This window comes from Artibeus jamaicensis, unplaced genomic scaffold (genome assembly GCF_021234435.1).
Source record: "Artibeus jamaicensis isolate MK-2021 breed Jamaican fruit bat unplaced genomic scaffold, CSHL_Jam_final scaffold_916, whole genome shotgun sequence".
NCBI lineage: Eukaryota > Metazoa > Chordata > Mammalia > Chiroptera > Phyllostomidae > Artibeus > Artibeus jamaicensis.
Genome location: NW_026522059.1, coordinates 63,288,425 through 63,308,312, shown reverse-complemented (window position 1 = coordinate 63,308,312; position 19,888 = coordinate 63,288,425).

Below are 19,888 nucleotides of genomic sequence, written 5' to 3'. Positions count from 1 at the left end.
TGGATCTGGAGAGCATTCTGCTAAGTGAAATAAGCCAGGCAGTGAAAGACAAATACCATATGATCTCACCTATAAATGGAACCTAATCAATGAAACAAGCAAAATATAACCAAAGACATTAAAATAAAGAACTGGACCTCCAGCCAAGATGGAGGTATAGGTAGACACACTGCTTATTTGCACAACCAAAAGGACAACAATTTAAAAATAAAAAACAACCAGAACTGACAGAAAATCAAACTGTATGGAAATTCAACAACCAAGGAGTTGAAGAAGACACATTCATCCAGACTGGTGGGAGGGTCTGGGTTGGGCAGCCAGGGTGGAGAGGACTCACGGCAAGGCAGTGGCTGGAGGACCAGGGAGGACAAGGCTGCAGCTGGCAGATCCAGTGAGGTGACAGATTGTGGAACGAGGCACACAAGGCTGCAGCTGGCCGGCAAGGCAGCAGTGGACCGGGCAGTCCCACATTCGCATGCAGATAAACCAGGCTAAATAAAGGAAGAGTGGGAACTCCCAGCCTCACAGGAAAGTTCACTGGAGAGACCCACAGGGCCCTAGAATGTACATAAACCCACCCACTTAGGAATCAGCACCCAAAGGGCCCAATTTGCTTGTGAGTTACCCCACCCTGGTGAACATCTAAGGCTCTGCCCCTCATACATAACAGGCATGTCAAGATTTTTAAAATGGCCCAAATGAAAGAACAGATCAAAGCTCCAGAAAAAATACAATTAAGCAATGAAGAGATAGCCAGACTATCAGAAGCACAGTTTCAAAACATTGGTAATCAGGATGCTCACAGAATTGGTTGAATTTGGTCACAAATTAGATGAAAAAAATGAAGGCTACACTAAGTGAAATAAAGGAAAATGTACAGGGAATCAATAGTGATGGGAAGGAAACTGGGACTCAAATCAAGAGTGTGGACCAGAAGAAAGAATGAAACGTCCAATCAAAAAAGAATGAAGAAACAAGAATTCAAAATAATGAGGAGAGGCTTAGGAACCTCCAGGACATCTTTAAACATTCCAACATCCAAATTATAGGGGTACCAGAAAGAGAAGAGGAAGAGCAACAAGTGGAAAAGTTATCTGAACAAATAATAAAGAACTTCCTCAATCTGGCAAAGGAAATAGACTTCTGGGAAGTCCAGGAAGCTCAGAGTCCCAAAGAAGCTGGACCCAAGGAGGAACACACCAAGGCACATCATAATTACAGTAGCCAAGATTAAAATGGAGAGAATTCTAGAAGCGGCAAGAGATAAGGAGGCAGTTACGTACAAAGGAGTTCCCATCAGACTGTCATCTGATTTCTCAAAAGAGACCTTATAGGCAAGAAGGTGCTGGAAAGAAGTATTCCAAGTCATGAAAGGCAAGGACCTACATCCAAAATTGCTCCATCTGGCCAAGCTTTCATTTAGAATGGAAGGGCAGATAAATGCTTCTCAGATAAGGTCAAGTTCAAGGAGTTCATCATCACCAGGCCCTTATTATATGAAATGTTAAAGGGAGTTATCTAAGAAATAAAAATAAAAAATATGTATAGTAAAATGACAGTAAACTCACAATTATTAACAACTACACCTAAAACAAACAAACTAAGAACTAGAATAGGAACAGAACCAAATCACATGGAGGGTTAGCAACAGGGGGATGGGAGGAGGAGAGAAGGGGAAAAGTACAGAGAATAAGTAGCATAGATGGTAGGTTAGACAGGGGGAGGGTAAGAATAGTACAAGAAAAGTAGAAACCAAAGAACTTATATGTATGACACATGGACATGAACTAAAGGGGAGGAATGTGGGTGGGAGAAGGTGTGCAGGGTGGAGGGGAGTAAGGGGGAGAAATGGGACAACTGTGATAGCATAATCAATAAACTATATTTTTAAAAAGAAAGAACAAACTGACAGTAACTAGAGAGGAGGTGGGAGGAGGATAACAAAAGAAAGAAGAAGGATCACCAAGGAACTTATATGAAGGACATGTGGTCAAAGCCAAAGAGGGGTAAGATTGAGGGTGGAAGTTGCAGATGGGTGGTGCAGGGGGAGCAGTGGTGGGAAAATTGAGACAACTATACTCAAACAACAACAAAAAAATTTTTTAAACAAACTTTCAATGTTTTCCCATGTTGTTTAGCATTACAAAATTCAGACTTCCTTCCATGGCTCCTCACCATGATTTCATACTGCCAGCAGCTCTCCATGGTGCCAGCCCACACAGCCCTACTTCAGTTCTGACAGTCTGTTAGGGTTTTCTGCCTCATATTTCTGCCATAGCACCTGTCTATTTCCTAATTTTTTCCAATTCTTGGAACCTCAGAACCTTCCAGGTTCACTTGCCTCTTATTCCAATTCTATTTGAGATTATACTTTTAAATTGAACAAACATAAGTCTGAGTTTAGACTCTGCTTCTTACCTAATGGAGAAGTCATGTAGCCTCTCTGTGCCTTGGTGCTCATTTCAAATAGGGTTAGTAATAGTGCTCACAAATGTGGTTCATTGACAGGAGTGCATGAGAAAGAACAAGTGAGGTGCTTAGCAGAGGATTTGGCATCTCCTGTGACCTGGAAATAGCACCACAGCCACAGGTCAGCATGGGTGTGAGGGTGCATTGTGAGGCCATGTGCAACTCTGCACATGCAAATATGTATGTGCCAGTCAGTGCCCACCACACTCTGTTCTAAAAAGATAACAGTCAGGAGACTCAAGAAAAGCAAAAAGAGCTACCTGCAATAATAACCTATCCATACTCTTATCTTTTGTAGTCTCAGTAATGGCAGAATCTGTTTGAATATTTTCATGGAAATACATTTTAGTGCACCCAAGGTGACCATAAATTGGAGCTCAGCTCTTCAACTGCATCCATCACTCACTTCTCTTGTTATTCACTAGACATACTAGCCTTTTTTCAGTTTATTGCCTGTTCTAGACACTTTCCCACCTCAAATCTACATTTTCCCAGCATTTTCTGTCAGTAGAAGAACAAAGCCAAACATAAGGAAATATCAACATCCTGCTTCTGCAATATTTCCAGTAAGTATTGTTTTATTCATGATGCTTGCAAATTTTTTAACAGAGTTAAAATGAAACTTCCAGTGTAAATGCATGAAACAAATAGGCATGTTATTTATTTATTTATTTTGTTATTTTACTGTTTATGCTATTACAGTTGTCCCACTTTTTTCCCTTTGGCCCCTCTCCATGTAGCCTGCCCCCTTACTCCCATAGTCAATCCCCACACTGATGTCCATGTCCATGGGTCCTTCATTTACGTTCTTTGACCAATCCCCTCACCTTCTTTCAGTCCCCACTAACAGCTCTCAGTCTGTTCTGCGATTCTACCTCTGATTCTGTTTTGCTCATTAGTTTATTTTGTTCATTAGATTCCTTTTATAGGTGAGATCATGTGCTCTTTGTCTTTCATTGACTGGCTTATTTTGCTTAGCATAATAGTCTTTAGTTGCAGAATACTGTTGCTAAAAGGTGGAATTCCTTCTTTCTGCTGTGTAGTATTCCACTGTGTAGATGTACTAGTTTATTTTATCCACTCATCTGCTGATGGGCGCTTAGGCTGTTTTCAACAATTGGCTATTGTAAATAGTGCTGCTATGAACATTGGGGTGCATACATTCTTTTGAACTGGTGTTTCAGGATTCTTCTGGTATATTCCCAGCAGTGGAATCACTGGATCAAAATGCAGTTCCGTTTTAGTTTTTTGAGGAAATTCCATACTGTTTTCTACAGTGGCTGCACCAGTCTGCATTCCCACCAACAATGAAATAGGGTTCCCTTTTCTCCACATCCTCACCAGCACTAGTTGTTTGTTCATTTGTTAATGATAGCTATTCTGACAGGTATGAAGGGCTATTTCATTGTGGTTTTAATTTACTTACATCTCTCTGATGGCTAGGGATGTTGAGCATTTTTTCACATATCTATAAACCATCTGTATTTCCTCCTTAGATGTGTCTATTCAGGTCCTTTGCCCACTGTTTAATTACATTGTCTACCTGGTGTTGAGTCATAAGTTCTTTATATATTTTGGAGATTAAACCCTTATCTGATACATCATTGGCAAATATGTTTTTGCCAATGATATAGTTGTTCCCTTTTTTTGTTGATAATCATTCCTTTAACTCTGCAGAGGCTTTTTAATTTGATGTAGTCCAATTTGTTTCTCTTTTCCTTTATTCCCCTTGCCTTAGGAGATATATCAGCAAAAATATTGCTATGTGAGATATCTCAAATTTTACTATAATATCCCCTAGGATTTTTATGGTATTACAACTTATATTTAAGTCTTTTATCTATTTTGAGTTTCTTCTGGTATATGGTGTGAGTGGGTGGTCTAGTTTCTTTTTTGGCATGTACCAGACCAGTTCTCCTAATACCATTATTAAAGAGACTGTCTACTCCATTTTAGTCTTGCCTCCTTTGTAAAGCATTAATTGACCGTAAAGACATGGGTTAACTTCTGGGCTTTCTATTCTGTCCCATTGATCTATATGTCTGTTCTTATGCCAGTACCAACCTGTTTTGATTAGAATGAACTTGTAGGACTTTTGCTCTTCTGTTGGTTGGATTGCTATGGCTAGGACTTCCAGTACTATGTTGAATAAGAGAGGTGAAAGTGGACACCCCTGTTTTATTCCTGACCTTAAGGGAAATGCTTGTAGTTTTTGCCCATTGAGTAGATGTTGGCAGTAGGTTTTTTGTTTATGGCCTTTATTATGTTGAGATATGATCCATCTATTCCCATTTTGGTGTTTTTAATCATAAATAGGTGGTAGATTCCATCAAAAGATTTTTTAGCATCTGTCGATATGATCATGTGTCATTTGTGTTTCACTTTGTTTATGTGATGTATTACATTTATTGATTTGCAAATATTGTATCATCCTTGTATCTCTAGAATAAATTCCACTTGATCAGGGTGTATGATATTTTTAACATATTGCTGGACCCAGTTTGCCAATATTTTGTTCAGGATTTTAGCATCTATATTCATCAGAGATATTGGCCTGTAATTTCTTTCTTTGTTGTGTTTTTACCTGGTTTTGGAATTAGGGTAATACTAGCCTTGTAAAAAAAGTTCTGAAGTTTTTCCTCTTCTTGAATTTTTTGGAATAGTTTAAGTACGATAGGTGTTAGTTCTTCTTTGAATGTTTGTTAAAATTCTCCTTCAAGGCCATGTGGTCCAGGGCTTTTGTGTACCAGGAGGGTTTTTTTTTATTACTGCATCAATTCTGCTAGCTATTATTGGTTTATTCAGGTTTTCCACTTCTTGATTCACTTTTATACAATTGTATGTTTCTAGAAATTTATCCATTTTGCCCAGGTTGTCCAATTTCTTGGCATATAGTTGTTCATAGTTTGTTTGTTTGTTGTTGTTGTTTTTGATGAGTCTGGTTAAATACTTGTCAATTTTTCTTATGTTTCAAAGAACCAGCTCCTACATTCCTTGATCTTTTGAATTTTCTTTTTTAGTCTCTATGTCATTTATTTCTGCCCTTATCTTGATTGTTTTTTTCCTACTCATTCTGGGCTTTGTTTGTTATTGTTTTTCAAGTTCTTTTAGTTTGTAAGGTTAGGTTGGTTATTTTAAATTTTTCTATCTTCTTTAGATAAGCATGTAACCATGAACTTTCCTCTCAGGACTGCCTTTGCTGTGTCCCATAGGTTCTAGGTTGTGTATTCATTTTCATTTGTTTCCAAGTACTTTTTGATTTATTTCCTGATGTCATTGTTAACCCATTCATTATTTAACATGTTATTTAGCCTACGTGTATTTAAATGTTTTTGAGTTTTTTTCTGAGTTTGATTTTTAGGTTAAAGCCATTGTAATCTGAGAAAATGCTTGATATGACTTCAATTTTCTGAATTGTTAAGGCTTATTTTGTGTCCTACTGTGTAGTCTGTCCTTGAAAATGTTCTATATACATTTGAGAAGAATGTATATTTTGCTTATTTGGAATTGTCATTTAATGCTGCTCTGTCCTTGTTGATTTTTTGTCTTCAAGATCTGTCCATTGTTGACAGTGAGGTGTTAAAATCCCCTGCAATTGCTATTGCTGTCAATCTCTTCTTTAAAGTCCTCCAAGATTTTCTTTATATATTTAGGTGCTCCTATATTGGGTGCATATATGGTTATATCCTCTTATGGGACTGACCCTCTAACCATTATGCAGTGATGTTTTCTGTCTCTTATTATGGTCTTTGTTTTTTTAATATTTCATTTATTTTTAGAGAGAGGGGAAGGGAAGGAGAAAGAGTGGGAGAGAAACATCAATGTGTGGTTGCCTCTTGTGTGTCCCCTATTGAGGACCTGGCCTGCAACCCAGGCACGTGCCCTGACTGGAAATCGAACCAGCGACCCTTTGCTTCACATGGTCTTTGTTTTGAAGTCTATTTTCTCTAATAGAAGTATTGCTACCCAGCTTTCCTTTCACCTCCATTTGCATGGAATATTTCTTTCCATCCCTTCGCTTTCACTCTGTGTAGGTCTTTTGTTCTGAAGTCAGTCCTCATATAAACAACGTATATGCAGGTCATGTTTTCTTATCCATTCAGCTACCCTATATCTTCTTATTGGAACATTTAATCCATTTACATTGAAGGTTATTATTGATACATATTTATTCATTGCCATTTTTCCCTTTGTTCCTGTGTTCCTTTCTCTCTATATTGCTTCTTCTTCAAGCAGTCTCTTCGGGGTCATCAGGGAATATGTATACAGGACCCATGGACAAATCCAAACAGGGTGGGATTGAGGGTGGGAGGTGGGGATGGGTGGAAGAGGGGAAAGTGGTGTAGGGAAAATGGAGACAACTGTACTAGAACAATAAAATTAAATTAAAATTAAAATAAAAAAAGAATCATGGTGCTAGTTTAGTGGGAGTGTACTCTTTCAGCCTTTTTTTTTTCTGTCTAGGAAGCGCTATATTGCACCTTCCATTTTAAATGAGAGACTTGTTGGATAGAGTATCCTGGTGTCAGATCCTTTTCATCACCTTGAATATTTCTTGCCAGTCCCTTCTGGCCTGTAGTGTTTCTGTTGAGAAATCACCTGACAGCCCTATTGGAGCTCCCTTACAGGTAATTAATTGTTTCTCTCTTGCTGTCTTTGAGATTCTCACTTGGTCTTGAACCTTTGCCATTTTAATTGTGATATGTCTTGGTGTAGGCCTCTCTTGGTTCATCTTGATTGTAACTATCTGTGCTTCAAATAGGCATGTTGTCAAATGCACAAAGACATAGGGAAGTTGACCTACATGTGGTCAGATATAAAATTGTTTTTTAACTCATTCTTGGAAGTATTTTCCTTTTAACTCAATCTCACCTTTTAAATATGTCAAAGGAATAATACTGATTTATTGTGCTGTGAAGGCATAAAAAATTGATATGAAAGTCACTTCCTAAATTTATTTTCATTGCGACTAAACATACAGTGTGCCTCATTTCTTGGTTTGTTCCTTATTCAATTACACAGGGAGCTTTAAACTTAGAAATATTTGAAAGTAAATAGTATTTGAGTAACTTTATTTCACTATTTTTTTCACAAGCTTCTGCTGAAGTAGAAGGAGATACACTCTAAGAAAGTTGCATTTTGAGTTATGGAAATAAGAATTTCTTTAAATTCAATCAACATACCAGTACATACTGAGATTCCTGCCCACATTCATGAAGTTTCTGAAAAAAAATAAAGCAACAAAAACAAAGTCTGTCCTGGCTTTTGATTGTGTCTACAGAAAGTTCAGAAGTCTGAGGCATCGCTTTCAATGACATAATTCTTTGTCATCTGTATTCATCAGGCATTCAGTCTGCAAACATTGGCCATCTCTCAGTGGTAGGGCACGTGTTTGACAGGTGCCACTACAAACAAGGGCCTTCATAACCCAGCCCTAAACTCCAGATATTCTGTGTTCCAGCTCTGGGTGTGGTATTCCCACTGCAGTGCCTAGAAAGTTAGACCCATAGAACCATGTACATTCCTCCAGACCTGCGATTTTTAAGAGTGTTCTCAAGAATTTATAAAATATGAAAAACTTGAATTTAGTTAGGGGCACTGACTTCTTTTCTGTTAGATTGTCAAATTAAAAGACAATAATCAATACAACAATAGCCATCTGATATAAATTAATCAAAATTATACCTTTTTTGTCAGAATGGCAAAAAATATATTTTTTGGTGTGTCACAAAATTTTAGTAATTAGTTTAGTAATTAGTAATTAGTAATTAGTTTGGAATAAGATGAAAAAGGTTGAAAATGACTGCTCTAGTGGAGTTCTTACAACACAGATTGTATTAATTTGCTGTAAGTGCATCCACCACATGGACTCTCAGCAGTCCTACACCGCTTAGTTCATAGTGTTGGCCCTACACACCATGGGCTCAATAGATACTTGTTGCATATGAGAGGCCAAGCAATATTGTTGGGTCCTATACATCCGTTGATAAGTAATTGTAGGCTTCCCAGTAGACTAAGGCCTCTCCCAGTTACCACAGTCTCAGGACTGTCACCTGTACTCAAGGAAGGCAGGGCCAACCAGATGTCACTGCAACCCTTTTATTTTCATAGGCAACCTCACCTTACTGGTCCACAAGATGCCCAAGAGAGTGAAATAAATTAAAAAAGCAAGAATTCCAAAGATGACTAACCTTCAGGCTCCACTAAACCACATACCCTAATTTTTAAAAGAATCATTTTCCATTTTAAAATTTCAATTAATATTATCCAAACTGTTTTGGAAAATTTTAGGGACACATGGACTTACATTTACAGTGAGCTTGGAGCGCCCATAGTGTCTGAGATGTGTGTTAGCACTTGATGACACTGCTAGGAAAAAGCATGGGGGGATGTCAAGAATACCACAAATTGAAAAATCTCAAGGTCTCAGAAAATGAGCTGCTGTTTTACAGGCTTGTCTGATGTAAAGGAGATATAGTCCAAAGAGATTTATCTTGAGTAATTATCTCATCTAAGAAAGTATCCTCGCTGAATCAGGGTAACTCTCAAAGAGCCCAAACATGTGCAATTAATTTACTGCATTTTGGTAAAGTTTTCTCCTTACCTTCATAAGGTAAGAACATGAAACTGACCCATGCCTGGCCCATGTTTATATCTGAAATGAAAAATGTCATTATCATCTACTTTTGTGTTGTCATAAACTTTTTTATTTGTTTCTGTTATTTTTACCTATGTTTCACTAGGAAGCCAAGTACACATACACAGCATTGAAAGGTGACTGCTCCCTATATAACCCTTTTCATATACTCACATCATCTGTGTTCCTCTACAAAAAGTTTTCTTCTTCAACTGCACTTTTTTGTTTAAGCTTTTTTTGTTTAAACCTCCCTAAAAGTGGGAGGTTTAATCATTTTTTTCACCTTATTTTGAAAAAAATAAAATGCTTCCACTTTACTCCATATCTTCCTTTCAAGGGGAACTTTGATACTCTGAAAGAAGTGGCTTTGTCAAATAATTTAGGAAAGCTGCTGCCCGACTGGCTGGAATTGGGACATTTGCCCATATTGTCAACACGTCACAGAAACTAGAAAACTTCCTGGATTTTCTACTGTTTATCTTACTTCTCTTCTACAGTTGTAATTTCCACTAAGTAGACATCAGCAACGCTCTTTCTCTATAGCTGCAATGTGATGACTCCAAATATTGTTAGATTTAATCCTCCTGTTGACCCTATAAAGATATTTTTAAATACTTATTTTGCAAATGAACAAAGTGAGGGCCAACAGTTAAACAATTATCTAAGATCTTCATGGTAGAAATATTGGGTTTGGTCTCGACCCACTAGACTGCACCCCTTCTACGATAAACGAGAAGTGCTTACATTTGTGTCCCTGGTACTAAGCATAGGTACTCAATAAGTATTTGTCAGTTCACCTTTTAATCTGTTTTTTAAATTTTGTGGTCATAGTCATTCATTTACCACTTTCACCCTGAAGAATCTTACAACCTAGTCTGTTGCCTGAAGGGCCATGCAAATTATATTCTAAAGTACATGATTTTAGGATCAAGTCAATAAATGGTACTTTAAACTTTCAGTACACAGACACACTCTGATGTTGGACTTTGTTTTATTTATCAATATATTTAGAAACTTAAAGTTTTAGCAATTATATTTTTACTCCTAAAACACAAGCTTGACCCAAGTCTTAACATTATTTTACTAAATTACATAAAAAGCATCATTAAAAAGCAAGATATTTTAGGGGACGGTGAGAGGAGCTCACAAGAGAATAATGATCCTGGAAGTACAAGCTGTGTTCAGGCACAAGGTCGGCTTCCCTGCATGGTAACATCTGCACTGGGTAACCAAGCCCTCCTGCCACCTGAGGCCACTATGGCAGAGCACTCTAGAACTGCCAACAAACATATACAGGAGAGAGGACTCATAATAAAAACAGCTCAATTTTTGTTAAACCTTAGCTCTAAAATATGGTCTTGAACTCTTCTATCTTGACTAAGAACTAATCTACAAAAGGGCTAACTTTTCATATAGGGATTGAGGGGAGCATTCTTTAACACAGGAGAATTGTTATTGGCTTAATTTTTTGGCTCAGGTTTGCTTTCTTTCTCTGGAAAAAGGAGGAATGTTATTTAAAAAAAGAAAAGAAAAACTGTCAGATAAATAAATGAATAATGAATAAATAAAATTATAAAACCCTATCAATCTGGCCAAGTTTCCCAGGTTCTCATTACAGTTTTAGGCGTATGCAATTTTGCATTGTCTAAATTAAGGTAACAGGGGAGAAATACCAGTAAAGAAAGGAAGTCTAATTCCACACTTCAAAGTGCTTACTCTCTGCTGCCCTCTAACTTCCAGTTGACTGGAGCTTGGGATAGAGGCCATGGATAGAAATATACCACTTTTTAATTAAATTTCAATCCCCACCCTAGTTCAGAGCTCAGGGCATAATATTTAGTAAATATTGACTGACTAATTGAGTAAGTTCATATATGAGCTCTAAGTCATTCCCAATAAGTGGTAGTTGAAGCTATCATTTAAAATGAGATCTGTGAGGAATATAGAAGGAAGAGATAAATTGCTAAATTATGGAAAAGAGTCACTTTGCAAGGCAAGAAACTGAGTATCCAAAAATAAAGAAAAACAAAAGTTAGGATTATGGAAAATGGAAATACAGGAATGTAATGGAGGACAATGAGTAGCAGACTTTCAAAGAATGCATGGTACATTGTATTAATATAGATTATATGTAATTTATACAAAAGCATATGTAATCTACATACACAAATTTATTTTTATCCTCACCCAAAGACAGTTTTTCTTTTCTTTTAGAGAGAGAGGAAGGGAGAGAGAAACATCAATTGGCTGCCCCTGCCCTAATCCCTGGCCCCCTACACTCTCCATTAAGGATCAAACCCACAACCTAGGTATGTGCCCTGACCAAGAATCAACCCACAAACTTCCAATGTACGGGACAATGCTCCAATCAGCTGAGCCACACTGGCCAGGCCTGTATGCATATATTTTATGTATTTATAGTTATATTACATGTGTGTAAAAACAATTAACCACATGCATGTCATCCTTCCAGGGAAGGAGTGGTTTTTGGCTCTGAAAGGGAACATGTAATGTTCCCAATATCCTAAATAATAGTGTATATAAAACCTTTAATAGTTTATGAATACTAGAAATTTTCAGGAGAATAATTCATAATCAGAGGTATTGCCTACATGCTCAGTGTTTGAACATCTCTCTTCTAAATAAAAACATTACTGCCTTGCCCTATCTGTATTCCTTCAATGTATATTAAGTCACTTTCTTCTGAAAAATGGCCCAAATGTCTTGTATATACTGCAATAAAACTTCCAGTAAGCCAAGAAATGAATGATCTAAAGTGAATTAGAAGTTAGAAGAGGATATTTAGCTCTTTCAAGAAATGCTTTCTCCAGCAGAAACATTAATACCTGTCTTAAAATAAAAGGAAAGAAGAAAGGAAGTGAGGAGATGAAATTAAATTGACTAATATTTATCAATTTGTTTCCTAGGTGTGTAATGTAGTGGTACTAAAATCTCCTTATTAGTCTTAGCTTCTTTAGGTTTTTCCTTTTTTTCCAGCTTGTATTGCTAAGTTTGATGCATTATTCTATTTGTTTTTATAAGACATTTACCATTGTACTGTACAAGCTATTTGCTACTCTAATTTCTCGTGAGTAAATCAGTGTTCAGACTCCATGTTTGCCAAGAATGAGAAAATGCTACAGTTCAGATTTAATTATTCTCAGTTGTAGAGTGGACACCCATCGTGTGAAGTAGTGTTTTCAGGTTTAAGGTGGCCAACATCCATCCCCACTTTTTCAGGTAGGAGCACCTGGATTAAGCCTTAGCACACCTCTTCCCCCAACTCCCAACCACTTCTCATTCAGGTGGGTCCTGAGAACTGACTCCAGAGGTAGTTCCATGAGCCAAGCTTGGCCAACCAAATATTCTGGCTCTGGAATTTGACTCTTGAGCAGAATAACAGCTTGTTCACTATTCCTGACACCTGGCTGGCTTGGCTGGCTACTCAGAAGGTGGAATCTCTCAGATCTGGCTGCCATGAGCTCCAGAGCCTCTCTGGTCTCTTATCTTCCTGATTTTTTGCATTTTAAGCATTTCCAAATCAGTTCTCAGAAATCCAAGTTTATCTTTTAAGTTATCTTGAATGTGTATCTTATGGTAAAAATGAAGGAAAAAACCTAACTGATATATTGGAAAACATTTTATTTAAAAATACAAAAGCTGAGGTTTGGAGATGGCAGTGAGGTAGGTGGAAGCAAAGTCCACTTCCCCCAGTGCACAGGTGAAATACCTAGCCAATCTTCTGAGGAACACAGTGAACAGCCAACGGTATTCCAGAATATATGAAGATTGGAGACCAAAAGTTATAGAGGACATTGAAAAATCAGACAGTAAGAGGAGTGCTTAGAGACAATAAGGTCCCTGAGACCAGCATGGGGATCAGGGCAGCTATAGCCACAGGCCTGGCACCTGGCAGGGCTGCTTCAAGATTCTTAGGAGCAAGCCAGGCTGGGCTTGTCTGAAACCAGGGGGCTTGGATAGGAGGAATTTTTCAAAAAGAAAAAGAAAAAAGAGGCACTCCATAGCCATTTAGGGAATTCTCAGCAGCAGCTGCCTGCTTCTTATGCCCCTAACCCCCCCCCCCCCGCAGTCCCCTGGTGTGCACCTGATCCGTGGCCAAGGGAGGCCTGTCCATGCCCACACCCAAAGAACCAGGGATGGTGCACACCTAGTCCATGGCCCAGCAGCAGCTTGGCTGCACCCATGCCAAAAGCACTGGGGATGGTGCACAACCAGCCCAAGGTCTGCAGCTGCCTGTCCACACTCACTCCAGAGACACCAGGGACGAAGCACCTCCCACTGGCCCCTGTGCCCATAGCCCTGCAGAGCCAACTGGCTCTCCAGGAGGAAGGCAGAAAAGCCCTGCAGAGAGGAGCTGCAGTCCCCCCAAAGACTTGACTCAGTGCAGGGGCTAAACTACCCTAAAGGAGCAATAAAAGTCCCTAGCATCTAGGACAGCAAAGAGCAAGAAGGCATTAGTTGCCCCTAATTGTTGCACCTCAAGGACAGCACAGCTGGTGGACTAAAGGCCGAGACTTGGCTCAGAAGGGCACTGAGGAACTGGGCTGGAGGCTGGACAACAGCAAACAGTGTGGCTCAGGAAGGGAGAAAAGCGAAATCAGTCCCTCCTCAGCCTGAACCAGCCAGGAAGACATGCAGCAGAACTGGCCTGACCAGTTTAAAGCCAACAGAAGGCTTTTTTTTTTAATTCCTTCTTCCTTTCAGTGAGACGAATTTCATTTTGCTACTCCAGAGAACTTGCAAGGTGGGAGTGGTGAACACCAGTACACCTGATGGAAGAGGAAACCCACCAACAAAGGAACCACCAACAGATAACAAGGGAAGAAGGAGAAGGAAGGAGTGGAAGCTACACTAACCTCAATCCAGGACCAGTCAGGCAATACAACTAAAAGGTGGAGAAATTACCCACAACAAACAACTGAAAAAGAGTGAGAGAGAAGCCTCAAAACCTTGTACACACAGAAGAATCAGTTTCAACACAAGTGTCCACAACTGCTCAACAGAATACAATATGTGGTAGACTGACTGATGGTCAGTTAACCAGCTGGAAGGAAGGGCCCAACAAAGAAAGACCCAACAACATATCAAAACCCAAAGACATACAGAGAGCCAACATAAATGACAGCCCAAGATCAGAGAGCTCAGAGGATTAAGGGCACTGTACTGATAATCTCACAGGTATTCTACCATAGGAGTCCACACCATAAACCCAGGGAGTCGGAACAGATAAATTTAAGAAGCAGAGGCTAACAAGAAGAGTCTCACAAACAATGGGAAGACAAAGAAACAATCCCCAAATGAAAGGAAAGAAGGAAGCCTCAGAAAGAATGCTAAATGAAATAAAGGCAAGTCAACTATCACATGTTGAGTTCAAAGCACTGGTTATCAGGAATTCAATGAGCTCACAATGAGCTACCAGAAACTACAGGGAAACCACAGTTAACTCACTGCAAACTATATCCACATGAAAAAGGAAATAGACACTATCAAAAAGGGCCAAGAGGAAATGAAGAATACAATTTCTGAACTGAAGAACCCAGTAGAAGGAATCAAAAGGAGGTTCAATGAAGCAGAGGATTGGATCAGCAAGGTGGAGGACAAAGTACAAAAAAACACCCAGAAATAGCAAGAAACAGAAAAGAGGCTCAGAAAGAACAAAGAAGTGGTAAGGGAAATGCAGGGAAACATGAAACATAATAGTATTCATATAATAGGAATACCAGAAGAAGAACAAGAACAGCAAAGCACAGAAAACCTATTTGGCAAAGTAATGATGGAAAACTTCCCTAATTTGATGAGAGGAAAAAGTCACACAAATCCAGAAAACACAGAGTCCCGATCAAGAGGAACCCAAAAATGCCCACTTCAAGACACATCATAATTAGAATGGCAAAATTCCAAGACAAAGAGACAACCTTAAAGGCAGCAAGGGAAGTAACTAACAAGGGAGCCCCAATAAGGTTAGCTACTGACTTCTCAATGGAAACGCCCCAAACCAGAAGAAAATGGCAAGAAATATTCCAAGTAATGAGAACCAGAGACCTGCAACCAAGGCTACTTTACCCAGCAAGGCTTTCAATCAAGATAGAAGGCCAAATAAGGAGCTTCTCAGACAAAAGAAGTCTAAAAGAATACACCCCCACCAAACCAGCTCTGCAAGAGATGCTAAAGGGACTGCCTTAAGGAAAGAAAGGAAGAGAGAGAGGGAGAGAGAGAGGGACACAGGAACGAAAATGGCAATGAATAAGTACCTATCAACAATAATCTTAAATGTAAATGGATTAAATGCTCCAATCAAAAAACATAGAATACTTTAATGGAAAAGAAAGCATGACCCACACATATGCTGCCTACAAGAGACCCACCTCAGGACTAAAGATGTACACAGACTGAAAGTGAAGGGCTGGAAACAAATATTCCAAGCAAACAGACAGGAAAAAAAAAAGCCAGGACAGCAATATTCATATCAGACAAAATAGACTTCAAAACAAGAACCATAAAAGAAGACCCAGAAGGTCACTTATAATACTTAAAGGAATAATCCACCAAGAAGACATAATAAACATTGTAAATATATATGTACCCAACATAGGAGCACCCAAATATATAAAGAAAATCTTGTAGGACTTCAAGAAAGATATTGACAGCAACACAATTATAGCAGGGGATTTTAACACCCCACTGTCAAAAATAAACAGATCTTCCAAACAAAATATCAAAAAAGATATAGTGGCATTGAACAATGCCCTGGATAAAATGGACTTAACTGATACATATAAAGCTTTTCATCCCAAAGAAGCAAAATACACATTCTTTTCAAATGCACATGGAACACTTTCAAACATGGACCACGTGATAGGACACAAAACAGCCTCAACAAATTCAAGAAAGTTGAAATCATACCAAGCATTTTCTCGGATCACAAGTGACTGAAACTAGAAACCATCCCATAGGAAAAAACCAAAACACTGAAAATCATGGAGATTGAATAGCATGTTAGCATGTTATTAAACAATGAATGGGTCAAGAATTAAATTAGGGAAAAAATCAAAACGTTTCTGGAAACAAATGAAAATGAACTCACAACAACCCAAAACTTATGGAACGTAGTGAAGGCAGTCCTGAGAGGGAAGTTCATAGCAATACAGGCCTACCTAAAAAAGATAGAAATATTTCAAACAAACAACCTAACCCTACGCCTGCAAGAGCTCGAGGAACAGCAACAAAGATAACCCAGAGCAAGTAGAAGGAAGGAAATAACCAAGATCAGAGCAGAATTACATGACATATAGACTAAAAGCACCATTCTAAGGATCAATGAATTCAGGAGATGTTTTTTTAAAAAGATAAACAAAATTGACCAGCCTTTAAATAGGCTCATCAAGAAAAAAAGAGTAACCAAATAAACACAATCAGAAACGAAAGAGGAGAGATTACAACTGACACCTCAGAAATACAAAGCACTGTAAGAAACTACTATGAAGAACTGTATGCCAAGAAATTTGAAAACCTAGGTGAAATGGACAAATTTCTCGAAAAATATAATCTTCAAAAACTCAATGAAGAAGAAACAGAAAGCCTGAACAGACCAATAACAGCAGATGAAACTGAAGCAATAATCAAAAAACTCCCTTTGCCCTGGCTGGTGTAGCTCAGTGGATTGAGTGCAGGCCTGCAAACCAAAGAATTGTGGTTCAATTCCCAGTCAGGGCACATGCCTGGGTTGCAGGCCAGTTCCCAGCAGGGGACCCACAAGAGGCAACCATACATTGATATTTCTCTCCTTCTCTCCTTCCCTACCCCTCCAAAGATAAATAAATAAAATCTTAAAAAGAAAACCTCCCAGCACACAAAAGCCCCATATTGGATAGTTTCACAGGAGAATTCTACAAAGCATTTAAGGGAGAGCTAACCCCTGTTCTTCACAGATTATTTCAAAAAATCCAAGATGATGGAAGACTCCCAAACCTTTTTTATGAAGCCAGCATCATCCTAATCCCAAAACCAGATAAAGACACAACAAAGAAAGAAAACCTCAGGCCAATATCACGTATGAAGATAGATGCTAAAATTCTCAACAAAATATTGGCAAGCTACATCCAACAATACATTAAAAAGATCATACACCAGGACCAAATGGGATTCATCCCAGGGATGCAAGGATGGTTCGATATTCACAAATCAGTAAATGTAATACATCACATAAACAAAAGCAAAAACAAAAATCACATGATCATAGCAATAGATGCAGAAAAAGCATTTGATAAGGTACAGCACCCATTTATGATAAAAACAATCAGCAAAGTGGGAATAGAGGAAGCATTCCTCAACATAATAAAGGCCATATATGAGAGACCTACAGCCAACATCATACTCAATGGGCAAAAACTGAAAACTTTTCCACTAAGATCAGGAACAAGACAAGGGTGTCCATTTTAACCACTTCTATCCAACATAGTATTGGAAGTTTTAGCCACAGTGATGAGACAAGAAAAGGAAATAAAATGCATCCAAATCAGAAAGAGGAAACAATACTGTCATTCTTTGCAGATGACATGATAGTGTACATAGAACATCCTGAACACTCCACCCAAAAACTGCTCAACCTAATAAATGAATTTGGCCAAAAAATGGGACACAAAGTCAATATCCAAAAATCAAAGGCATTTTTGTATACTAACAATGAAACAGCAGAAGCAGACATCAAGAAAAAAATCCAATTTGATGTAATAACAAGAAAAATAAAATACCTAGGAATAAACCTAATCAAGGAGGTAAAAGACCTGTACTCAGAAAACTACACAACACTGAAGAAGAAAATCTTCACGTAGGAATACACAAACAAATGGAAACATATATCATGTTCGTTGGTTGGAAGAATTAACATCATCAAAATGTCCATACTACCCAAAGCAATTTATAGATTCAATACAATACCTACTAAAGTACCAATGGCATATTTTACAGAAATAGAACAAACACTTCAAAGATTTATATGGAACTATAAATGACCCTGAATAGCTGCTGCAATTTTGAGAAAAAAGGGCAAAGTAGGAGGGATCACAATACCTGATATCAAACTGTATTACAAGGCCACTGTGATCAAAACAGCCTGGTACTGGCATAAAAACAGGCACATGGACCAATGGAACAGAACAGAGAGCCCAGAAATCAACCCAAGTCTCTACAATCAATTAATATTTGACAAAGGGGGCAGCAACATAAAATGGAGTAAAAATAGCCTCTTCAACAAATGTTGCTGGGAGAACTGGACAGCTACATGCAAAAAAATGAAATTTGAGCACCAACTCACACCATACACCAAAATAAAGTCCAGGTGGATAAAAGATTTAAATATAAGCTGTGACACCATTTAAGTCCTAAAGGAGAAGATAGGCAGGAAAATCTCAGATATTTTACACAGCAACATTTTTACTAATATGTCCCCTAGAGCAAGGGACATAAAGGAAAGAATAAACAAATGGGATCTCATCAAAATAAAAAGCTTTTGCATGGCTAAAGAAGACAGTATTAAAATAAAGAGAACCAATTGTATGGGAAAACATATTTGCCAATGAGTCCTCAGACAAAGATTTAATCTCCAAAATATATAAAGAACTCACATGACTCCACTTGAAGAAGACAAGCAACCCAATTAAAAGGTGGGCAAAGGATTTGAACAGATACTTCTCCAAGGAGGACACACATGAAAACATGCTCAGTATCACTAGCTATCAGAGAGATGCAAATTAAAACCACAGTGAGATACTACTTCACATTGGTCAGAATGGCCATCATACACAAAGCAACAAACAACAAGCATTGGAGAGGTTGTAGAAAAAAGGGAACCCTAGTGCACTGTTGGTGGGATTGCTGACTGGTACAACCATTATGAAAAACAGTATAGAATTTTCTTCAAAAACTAAAAATGGATCTGCCTTTTAACCCAGCAATTCCACTGCTAGGATTATACCCTAAGAATCCTGAGGTACCAATCCAAACAACCTATGCACCCCAATGTTCCTAGCAGCACAATTCACAATAGCCAAGAGTTGGAAGCAACCAAGGTGCCCCTCAGTAAATGAATGGATGAAAAAAACATGGTACATTTACAAAATGGAATTCTATGCAGCAGAAAGAAAGAAGGAGCTCCTACCCTTTGCAACAGCATGGATGGAACTGGAGAGCATTATGCTGAGTGAAATAAGCCAGGTGGTGAAAGACAAATAGCATATGATCTCCCCTTTAACAGGAACTTAATCAACAAAACAAACAAGCAAGCAAAATATAACCAAAGACACTAAAATTGAGAAAAGGCTGACAGTGCCCAGAGGGGAGGGAATTTCAGGGGAAAAGGGTAAACAGTTTGCAGGAACAAATATAAAGGACACATGGACAATAACAAGGTGGGGGTAGAATTGGGAGGGAGATGGGGAGGGTTGGGATGGTAATAAAAGGCAGAAAACTGTACTTGGACAACAATTAAAATTAAAAAAATACAAAACCCAACAGAGTAAATATTTAGTATTACCCAAACTATCCACCCCCCACCAAGGTACCATGTAATGTACTAAGACCAATCTTTAGCAAACATCCCAGAATTTACAACTTTAAACAAAAGCCTTCCCATTATAAGGAGGTCTTGCTGGAAACATCTTTAGACGTCTGATTAATACCCTTATCCTTTTTAATACCTTCTTCAATATAAGGCTGATTTGCTTTTTTACAGCTTTTCTCTCTCATGTTTTATTCTCTTTACTG